Raw genomic sequence first — 12,082 nt, forward strand, 5'->3', positions numbered from 1 at the left:
CTGCTTTATTTTTTCAGGTATGTCTAACAGTATTCAGGTAAGACACTGAATATATAAAAAAAACAAAGTAATCAAATTTAAAATAACATTGGATAATCTTCATTGCAAAAAATTAAATACAGATTAATTCATTAAAGTTAATGCGCGCGCATTGTTAGAGACGCGACACGGCTCTACTCTCTGTGTCACAGAGAAAACTGAGCACTGAACGGATAAGTTTTCCGTATTGTTGTTTTTGAATAGTGCACAATCGCGCTAAATGTTCAAACATTTAAACTCATTTACTTGACAAACTTTATGAGGACGAAAGTGAAAGCGATCTGGATTCGGGGCTTGCGCGTGCCGTCTCTCTCTCTGTGTGTGTGTGTGTGTGTGTGTGTCAGTGCATAGGCAATAAGAACAGCAATTAATTGACCTATATAAACTGTGTAAAACATGCAGTTACTATAGTGATTCTGGACATCTATAAACACAGATAACTGCTCCTGCATCTCTCCGTGTGCCTGCAAACTGCACTCGATGTGACTGACGGGGCGGAGTCACGTGACTAAAACCGAAATAACCGACATGGGAAAAATACATTGGTTAGAGGTTCTGAATTTCGGTTTCGATTATTTTTCGATTAATTGTACAGCCCTAGAAAAATCGCAAGGCCTCAAGACGCGTTTTTAAAAGTTGAACTGATTTTAACTTGAGGGCCACATTTTTAGAATGCTGTGTCATGCACGAGACGCTGCAAAAGACGCAAGACGCAGATGCAATACATAGAAAAACAATGGAAAAGTAGCGCATTGGAATGGAAAAACGCATTCTGTGTGAACGGCCCCTAATAAACCAGCGTCCAGCAAATACTGACACAGCTGTTCTCCATGAAACTTTGTAAATACAACTCAAATGATATTAAAATCTAATTTAGTTGATACAGACAGCTTCAAAAACCTCCTGCAAATCCAGTGACTAGTTGTTCTCTAATGCGGGCCATCTGATGCAGATACAATCCGTGCTGCTGAATCATTTAGGGCCCTATCATACAAATGGTTGGGTATCGTTCGGGTTTTTTACGATACCGGTGCCAAACCGATACTTTTAAAACGGTACTGATGCCTAAACGGTGCCTGAACCAATACTAAAAAAAAGAGCCACAAAGTGACGGTGGATGACATTAAAGAATGGCTCTTTATTGATTTTTTTATTGATTTATTTAAATGTAACAATTTATTAAAAGTTTAAAGTATACTTAAATAAATAAATACAAAACACAATTTACTTACCAAATTCACAGTAAAACCTAACCCAACTACAATAGGCCTAATTTAAAACTAAATAACAGTTACACCACAGTAGCCTACTAATAACAGTAAAGTAGTCGGTATTCTTGGTATGCTACAAACCAGCTTCAAGGTTCAGCTTTATTTTACAGAAATATGACCATATCCTCTGGATAAATATTTAAGAATTGCCTTATTGTTCCAATGGCGATGCGTCATGCTTCTCACGTGACACAGCAGCCACAATAGCGACTCGGGTTTATTTCGTTTTTTCTTTTTTATTCAAAATATTCACAAACTTGTTAACTATGTCATGAACTATCTGATATTCTGATTTTCAAATATGTGTGAGTGAATGTGTGTTAGTTGATCTATAATGCGCGATGGGCGCCGCCATGTTTGTTTGCGCCTCAGAGAATCGGACATGTTGGATTTACAACACGCAACTTATCCACGTCTCACAAAATACATGAAAGCAAGTGACCGCTGAACTGGGAGAAGAATAGAGTAAACTATATAGTTACTATATAATGTGTATCTGATATGAATAAAACACAGTCAAAATTTTAACTGTCTGAAAGGATTGTTCTTGCCGCTTCCATAGACATCAGTGTGTATTTTTTGCTAGTACTTATGAGCATTTAAATGTCTGGAACCTAAAATAAACATTATGTGGTTGAAAACACGGAATAGTTGTGATGTGACGAGCGCTGAGCGCTGTCTCTGGCTCGGCGCCAGCCAAAGCGCGAAAGCACGTTTAAGGCACCGAAATCTGCATTCTGGTTCGGCCCGGTTACATACCGGTTATATAGGTACCAATATGGCACAGAGTTTCGGTACCCAACCCTAATCATACACACTAATCAGAAAACGAGGTGTGTCCAGGCACATTGTTGGCGCGTTGCTATTTTGAGGCAACTGAAAACGACTGTGATTAAAGTCAATAGCGCAGTATTTTTTGTGTTATTTAAAGGGCGCATTAGAAATATGCTCTGATAGGCGGTTGCCCAACGCGCGGACACTCTGCTTATTACACACACATTTAAATAAAAGGACTCCTCTCTGGAGAGCAAGCGCATCTGGCTTTTAAAAGTAATTGGAGATGACACTCTGATTGGTTTATTGTACGGTACACCCAAAATACACCCATGACTCATTAAGAGACTAGGTACAAACCTTTTGGACCATGCGCCTGGCCCACCATTGTTAAACTAGCAAAAGTGGACAGACTATCAGACCATTTGCTCAGATTCTTAAAATAGGGCCCAAAGACTGCAGACGTGCCAGAATGATGGAAGTTATAATTTATTACTGAATGTAGTAGCGATATATTTCATTTACTGTAATAGTACTGGAGCTTGAATATTGTCTTAAATTTAACAATTAATGCTTTTATTTTAAATTTTGATGATCCTATAGACCCTTTTCACATTTCCGGGTTTCTCAGAGCGGAAGTCATCATAGTTGGGTTAACTTTTAGGACGGTGAATGAGAGAATACATTAAATATATTTTTTGTGTGCCCATTCGCTCAAATAGCAAAAGAAAAACGCCACAATAGTGATTACACAACTTTAAAAAAGAGGGAAAAATAGAAAGAGATTGATAACGGAATTCATAAGAGAGAAATATGTTCATTTTTATCATCACTCCCATAGACGCTGTATTAGAAACACCTTCAGAGCAGCTGTAACTTGTTTTTGTTTTTTGTAATTTGATGCAAAAGTAATATAATACAAAGCATTATTGTTATAGATGTACATAAATGGTTTTTAAAATGAAAATACAAAAAACTTTGCAGGATTTACAATATATTGATGACTATTTTGAGAATGGTGCAGCTAGTGTGTCATCACAGGTAGATGAAACAATTTGTGGTGCCACGTTTTAAGGAATGAAAATGATATCCTGAAAAACTAAACAGTCACTTTCAAAAAATTCCAAAATTAAAACTAAAACAAAATGAAGAAGAAAAAAAAAAGCATTCAAACTTCAGCCAGAAGAGTGACTTTGAGAGTTATGAGCTAATAAAATTGGCCAGAATATTAGATGGCCCTGATCCTCTGACACCATCAGCATCAGAGTGAACAGAACGTGTCAGTCAGAAATGAGAACCCGAACGGCTTATCTGTTCTTTATTGCCTAAGTGAATGTGAGCCTGTTTTCCAGTAGATTTGGTGCTTAATCAATTTAACTTGGCCAAATTCCCCGGCATCCTAACCTTTCAACTGACATTGATACGGATTTACAGTGTTTGCAAACGTGAACCAGAAAAAGCTCTTGCTCACCCTGCCGTCACATGTCCCTTTGTAGGCAATGATCCAAGTTCAATTGGAAGCAGATATGTCAAGATATTAAATATTCTGTCACATGTTCCTATAATGGAGTTACAGCCACAGGGAATCTTTTGAAAAGGACTCGTTTCATCTGATCAGATACACTTTCTACCCCTCTTTCCCTCTTTCTTCCTTTCTCTCTGTCTGTTACTTACCACTTGCTAATTCGCAGAAATAGTCAAAGAAAAAACACAACAGATAAAGACGACACACATAAGCGCTTTTCAAACTGAGCTTTAAACACCTGGGGAAAGGACACCGTGTTAGAATATTACGACTAGATGTTCAGCAACCGACAACCAATAGCGTGCCTCATATTCACGTGCTTTGGACAGTCACAGAAACACTGCACGTTGTATAAACAGTAGTTTCAGCATTTGAGGGGAAAATGTCAAATAGTGATTGAAAACTCGAGAATTGGAGACCGTTTCATTCTGACCTTTATAGTCAGAAAAGCCATTCACAGTCGGCAATATATAATATGAAGATGCTATGTAAACATATCACATTCGGCATTTGTCCAATCAGTGACACTGCACCGCAAATATGCAAATAAGGACGTTAACTCAAGGTTAAGGAATGTACAGTATGAAGTGGTGTCATGATAAATCGGGTCCACCCTTGAAATCAGGTCTCTATCAACTATCAATGAATGATTATATTAAGTACATACAAACTATATTAATTTAAAAATATGTATACATATTATAGGATTAATTGTTAACTCCGGGTAAATTATAAGCAATGTGAAACGTGAAGCAAGATAACCCAGGATTCCGTTTAACTGGGGGTTTACAATGACCCAGGATTAAAGGAGCTGTATGTAGGACTGTGGCCAAAACTGGTACTGCAATCACTTTCAAATTACTTTAGAGCGGTGTATCCCCTCTCCCCCTGACTCGAGGTTGCCAGCTAGGCTGCAGGACCCAGCAGGAACGTAGGCTGCTACAAGGAGCTTTCAATGGCAAGTGACGTGTCGTACACAGTAAGTTTTTTTTCTTTCTGTTAATTATGTTTATGCTTCAAGAGCGATGGTTTGTGAAGTAATTATGAATCGCAAAAATTTACTAATGGCGATTAGCCAAATATAATCGTAAATATGAACGCTCGTATGTGACATTCCCACATGAAAAATACTATAGTAAAATTACAGCAAAGCTAAATAACATTAGCAATGGTCATACAGGTCCACTTGCAGCATGTTTTGTCCACTATATATGCGAAGAACGAATGAGGAAAATTTTTTACTGAGGGAACGTTAGGCTACAGTCTCAAATACGTTTTCACATTGCCATATATAGGCGTGCTAATGTTGTTTTCCTCAGCGTCCCAGCATAATGACAGAGAAAAGGGCTCTGATAATGCATTACTAATGTTAGCAATGACGACTCGCCGTTTTTATTTACCAAACAATTCCTTAACGTTACGTTTTCAATTCAATGACCCACCTCCTCCATCTGCGCTAACCTAACGTTACTTTGCACGAACATGCATAACTTTGTTCGACTGTCATGAATATTTGAAATGTCCATTTACATTAAGTACAAGTTAGCCAAACTTAGATGAACCTTACCTGTCCAGGAGAAAATTAGCAACGTTGGCATCAGTCTTCAAATTATTCTCAGTTTTCAGCCGTCTCCATCTTTCAAAGGCATCTCTTATACAAATCCTTGTTTTATCTCGGACACTGTCACAACGTTTTTCTGATTCATAACGAGGCCGTTTAGGTTTCGTAAAGTTAGACATTGTTTATCCAAAAAGTTTGTAGCTGCAGCTGTGGTAACTAGAGCAGAGCTGGCAACCCGAATGCAGAAACACTACTGACTTCGTGATTGGTAGACAGGTGGAGGGTGGCGCTTCAGGCATGACACAACATGTCAACATCAACATCAGTTGAGGGCTGCAACTTCACTTTTAAAATGACAATATCTTGGCCTGACAACTGTTGTCAGTGATATAAGTATTTGAAATTAACATGATTTCTTAATGTCTAGTGACATATCAGGGCCATTTTATGATTAATTGAAATACATTTCTTACATACAGTTCCTTTAACTATTTCAAGTGTGAAAAGTCCTATAGATCCCCAAAACTTAACACATAAACCTCAATAATGTTGGCAACAAAGAGAGTCACATACACACACACACCGGTTGAGCACAAATAAGCAATCCATTAAAGACACAGGGCTGTGGCTCTTATTAATGAGTGCAGTACCTAATGAGGATAATTGGTGCTTCTGAACAAACAGATTAAATGATGCTATCACTCATGGCAAGGATGCATTAGTTATAGCTGATTAGAAGAGAAGAGAGATCTGAAATTCTAGGGGTCAGTATTAGGACTGAATTGTTGGGTTTCATTTGTGAGATGATTTCTATTGAATTAGTGATGAATAGATCAATATATTAGAATCATTAAAGGGTTAGTTCACCCAAAAATGAAATTTCTTCCATTAATGACTCACCCCAATGTTGTTCCAAACCCGTAAGACCTCCGTTGATCCTCGGAACACAGTTTAAGATATTTTAGATTTAGTCCGAGGGCTTTCAGTCCTTTGAATGCAAGTCTGTACACACTTTGCTGTCCACGTCCAGAAAGGTAATGAAAACATCATCAAAGTAGTCCATATGTGACATCATTTGGTTAGTTAGACTCTTTTGAAGCGTCGACAATACATTTTGGTCCAAAAATAACAAAAACTAAGACTTTATGAAGCATTGTCTTCTCTTCCGGTTATATTGGAATCCGCGTTCATGAGGCCACAGTGACGCTGCTGACGTAAGACGCTGTGATGTGTTATCTGGTGCCATAGCAGATACCAGATAACACATCACAGCGTCTTACGTCAGCAGCGTCACTGTGGCCTCGTGAACGCGGAGACGCGTTTTGCTGTATACGTTAACATTTTGTACCGTATCAGCGTTTCGTCCACACGGATCCGGTGTTTTGGGAGCATGACACCGATATTTTTTGAAACCGGGTACCAGAGTGGATAAATCTGAAACCGACACCCTTGCGTTTTCGTGTGTAACATCCTGTACGGGGAAGACTTGAAGGCATACAACTACGGGCACTGGGCATGCGCACATCAATACTGCGTCGTTTAATTACTGCATTTGCATTATTGTAAGGGTAGGTTTAGGGTTAATAAAACACATCTGGTAAGTAGCACATTTATTTATTGTTATTTTATTGTGAGATTTTGAGAGCCTCACCTGCTCCGACTGTTGCTGTACCCCTTCTAGCCACAACTCTTCTCCGTTTTTAGTTTATTTCTGTGGCAGAATTACAGCGCCACATACTGGCCTGGCATGAATACTACATCGGTTTGAGCCATTTCATGCTCTTGTGTGTACGCAGATATTTATTGAAACGAGGAAAAAAAAGATCGGATAGGGAAAGCTCTGGCTTCGTGTGAACGGGGCCTTAATATACACCGATCAGGCATAACATTATGACGTGAGTAACACTGATTATCTCTTCATCACGGCACCTCTTAGTGGGTGGGATATATTAGGCAGCAAGTGAACATTTTGTCCTCAAAGAAAAATGGGCAAACGTAAGGATTTGAGCGAGTTTGTGATGGCTAGACGACTGGGTCAGAGCATCGACAAAACTGCAGCTCTTGTGGGCTGTTCCCGGTCTGCAATGGTCAATATCTATCAAAAGTGGTCCAAGGAAGAAAAAGTGGTAAACCGGCGACAGGGTCATGGGCGGCCAAGGCCCATTGATGCACGTGGGGAGCGAAGGTTGGCCCGTGTGGTCAGATCAAACAGATGAGCTACTGTAGCTCATATTGCTCAAGAAGTTAATGCTGGTTCTAGAAAGGTGTCAGAATACACAGTGCCTTGCAGTTTGTTGCATATGGGGCTGTATAGCTACAGACCTGTCAGGCTGCCCATGCTGACCCCTGTCCACCGCCGAAAGCGCCAACAGTGAGCATGTGAGAATCAGAACTGGACCATGGAGCAATGGAAAAAATGGCCTGGTCTGATGAATTACATTTTCTTTTACATCACGTAGATGGCAAAATGCTTTTGACGTTTCATTTTCTATGGAACCAAGGCCTAAAACTTCAATGTATCCTAAGCTTTAACACTACTCTATTGCTGCAATTCAAGCACTAGTGTTTTCGTCAGAAATTACACCTCTAGATCATAAATTTTATATTTTGATATGATTTACTTGAATATAAATTATATTGTTTGTTACTGTTAGTATTAAGTCACTATTTTGAATTGATTTGAAACAAGGCTATACTGCATATTGTGTAGTCAAAGCAAATGGGTGATAAAGAGAAAGCGAGGGGGAGAGATGGAGGGAAGAGCTAGTATAATGCTGGAAGTATAATTGCTGGCAGTACAATTAATCACCTGCTCTAATCAAATTACACTAACACAGGCTTATCTCCTCCACCCCATGTTTTTCTTTGCTCTATACCACTACCCCTTTCACTCTCCGTCTCTGGCAGCGGCCCAGCTCAAGCAGACAGCGAGATGTTTAGTCTTTTTACCGAAACAGTGTTTTGAATGTCATGTCAAGACAATTGCTGCAGCACTTTTCTAATGAACAGAGGAGGTGTAAAAACATCAGAGCTGCAAAACTTTGTGAAAAATATACGTTTCCGCTAATGAGTCCCGCTTTACAGTACGGTCTCAGGACAGTCCCCCTGGGGTTTAGAGCAGATTTTTGTACTTCTTCTAATGACTTGAACTTGCACTTGTGTGCTTGCATGTTTTAAACAGAGCACACAGAAAGTCCACGAGCACAAACAGATTGTTTGATGGATTTTAGACTCCTTTATGAAGGCAAAGGAGATTAATGTGGTTCTGTGCCATTGTTTCCACTCTAAATCACATGCTCTTTATGCTGTTTCCTGGTTTGAGTTGTTGTGTACTTCAGAAGGAACAGAATAACCCGAATGTGACTATTTTTAGAAAATATGTTAAATTCATGAAACCTCAGCTTTAGCTTTGCTAAGGGGAACAGAAAATGAGAGTGTGAAAGAGAGAGGAGACACAAAGTGGATTGAGGGATTTTAATGTGTCAGTCATATAGTTTTAAGCGCCGTATACATGACACTGTGGAAAACGTTTTATGCTTTTTTGGGCGTTCATTTACATGACAAAGGCATTTTGGCTGAAAACGCAAGCTTTTAAAATCGTGTTTTAAAGCGTACGTTTTTAAAAACGATAGCGTTATTGTATCCATGTAAACAACAAAAACATGAATTTGTGGAAACGGCCAGTGACTTCATGCGTCACTACTGGCCTGGCATGAACTACTGGCCTGGCATGAATAATACAACGTTTTTAGTCGTTTACGCGGCTCCGTGTTAACGGGGATTGTTTTGACAACGTTGTCGTTTGTACGTGAAAAAAGCAAAGGAAAAACGTTTCCGTTTTAAGTACATTGCTGTTGAGTAAACGTACCTTTAGTGACCAATTTTATTATATCTCATGTTTAACCACTACAGAGACATCAGAGCCAGCGGCAAACATCAGAAGGACTAGCCGAGGTAAGGCTGCTCTAGGCGGGGTTAATGAGCGCTGAGCACCCACTGATCGACTGGATCTCACAACTCCGAAAACGTCAGATCAGATTTTCAAATAGGCGCTCTCTTTATAAATAAACCACAGATTTGAGCTTTAAAAAACTACATTTCGTAACACAATTATAGTAGTATTTTTAAAATACGTGGGTTTCTCATTCGCTATTGACGCTTGCTGGTTGGTGTGAGATGCATCATGGGATACCCGACTGTCTCAAGTCTACACAAGTCACCTCTCGATGCATCCTTGATAAAAAGGGCGGAGCAAGAACACACCCGGGGATTTGAACTGTACTTGGTTAAATGTAAACTTGGATATTTGGAACAACAACTGATGACGTTTCACAAGTCCACAAGAACACAATTACAGACAAGAACGCATATTGAGAAACAGCCCTGAAATGGTTGTGTCAGGTTAGAGAGACACCCAAAATATCTACTGTTGCGGGGACTCCAGGACCAAGGTTGGGAACCAATCATATTTCATAGTGAAAGATGACGGAAAATGTCTACTTAAGAGTAATGTTGAAAAGTGACCTTACAGTCATATGAAAGCTGCACAAGATAATAGACATTAAAAAAAGAAAGATTTATTGTGAAAACATCTACATTCAGGGACATTTCACCCAAAAATGAAAATTATGTAATCACTTATTCACCCCTCATGTCGTTCCAAACCATTGGAACACAAAAGTTTAATTTGTGAAAAATATCTTGGACATTCTTTTTTTTAAAACAATGGATGTGAATAAAGGGCTGTCAAGCTTTAAAATGACAATGAAACTTAATAAAAGAACTCCACTGTACTTGTGTGTGATTTTAAGGCTTTGTTTGACGAAATGACCCAATTTAAATTAATTGTTCACTAAAAATCCACTGCAGATCTTATGTCCATATTGATGAGAGTTTATTATAGAAGTAGCCACGCCTTTGATTTGTGGCAGTTTTTTTAAATTCAGTTCAAAAACAGGTTTGAATGAATCAGATGTTCATGAATTGGACTGAACTGGTCCCAATGATGGGAAATGTCTATCTGTTAAAGCTCTGTGTGTGTGTGCGTGGATATAAAATTGAATAAATAAATGATATATCAACTTGACAGCACATTTGAAAACTTCAGAACAATTTAAACGTGTGATATGAAATATATAACCATGTGTTTAGATCAGATCATTCAGTCAAGAGCTGCCTTAACAATCCATGCAATCTCAAAGAACAAAACACTCAAGAAATACTAGCACTTTCTCCATCACACAATTAAAGAGCATACATCAGCCATGCTAATGTAAAGGGAGGGTGTGTAATGAGCTGCCTGGCTCAATTATTTGTTCATTTGTTAATCTCTGCAATGAAAAACCGTTGTGAGTGAGTGTGTGCGTGTGCGATTCGACAGGACAGTTCATGTTGAACCGTGAAAGCAGTTAAAGTTGAACTTTGAGATGGCAGGGTGAACAAACGGCCACCCTGTGACCTCACACATTGATACATCTGGACGTGTCTGTGTCCTATGTGTCGTGTCAGACAATCTAGTGTGTGTGCTCATGTTTTCAGTAGGAAAGTCGCTGTCAGCTCCGTTCCACGTTATTGTCACCTTGGAGCCAAATCTGTCCCCAGATAAACAAAGACTGTCACACTGCATATCTGTACATCACACACATACACATACAAGACTCGAATAATAATGGCTGGGGTCCCAGAAAACCGCGGATGGGTAGTTGACAAGTACTTACAAGCCTTGAACTTTTTTTCAACATCAACATTTGCAATAGTTTGGAAGTGTGCACAAACGTTAAATGACAGTATTATAAATCACTATTTAAAGTCACAGTGTTTAAAATGGCTGTGTTTGTTATAAATGAACTATCTGTGCACATTCTTTTTATTAATGTGCCCTCGAAATATTTAATCTAAGTAACTTCCCCTCCTTTGTGCAACAAAATCTCTTCTCTGATGACGTTTTTCGGTACAAGGACGGGACAACCTGTCACTCACATGAGATCACAGGTATAGCAATCAACAATGATCCAATCAATTCCCAATGGAAGAAATCCCACCACACATTGTTTCTTGTTCGAGAAGCCATTTTACTCATATATATCACAATAGGGAAAAAAGACTATCGCAATTTCCATTTCATGCCGACTTTAAAGAGATAAATAGCATTTTTCCTTTTTTAATTCAAGGAAGTTCCTCCAACAATTACATTTTTTATCATAATTTACTCACCATCGTGTCATTTAAAACCTGGATGCTGTTATTTTTTTCTGTGGAACACAAAAGTATATTTTGATGAATCTTCACAAATATATTTTTGAAACATTATGACCATCTGTCAAAAAAACAACAACAAAAAAAACACAAAATATGTGGATCATTGAGTCAGTGAGCTGAACCCAAGAACCGGATTGGTCCAATATGTGAATGAATAGTTCTTTTGTGCCCGTTCATTCATTCATGCGTCAGACTGATCCGGCTCTTGAGTTGATAGCTCACTGAAGGACAAAAAATCTGACTAAAAATAATGACTACAATTTATTCCTGTTTCTTACAAACTTTAAGAATTGCATGAATCACTATAAATGGTTTCTACAAACTGTTATTGTGCAGAAAGAACTTGCCAAATATTCTCTCTCTGTTCCACTGAAAAGAAAAAAAAAACAGCATACAGGTGTGGAATGACACGAGGGTGAGTAAATGATGACAGAACTTTTATTTGTATATGAACTATACCGTTAATATATCAGGGCAGTTCATGAGATAGACATGAATGTAGAGTAATGGCAGCTCATAATTCTCATCTGAAGGTATTTAGGAGGAGATTCACACTCACACACACACACCTCGAGTCCCTACATGTGTAATTAGATTTCCTTCTGTGTGCAGAGCCATTACAGGCTGACTAAATCAGTTTAAAAGAGACAATCA

The 12,082-nt window shown here is 38.7% G+C and overlaps 1 protein-coding gene across 1 annotated transcript in view; it reads left to right on the plus strand.

Moving 5' to 3' along the window:
- The window catches only part of kcnh1a (potassium voltage-gated channel, subfamily H (eag-related), member 1a), a gene marked incomplete at both ends in the record, with an annotated part of 89,978 nt that overhangs the window by 45,430 nt on the left and 32,466 nt on the right, over positions 1-12,082 (plus strand). The gene's annotated exons all lie outside the window — the stretch shown is intronic.

This window comes from Gobio gobio, assembly GCF_949357685.1.
Source record: "Gobio gobio genome assembly, chromosome: 13".
Lineage (NCBI taxonomy): Eukaryota > Metazoa > Chordata > Actinopteri > Cypriniformes > Gobionidae > Gobio > Gobio gobio.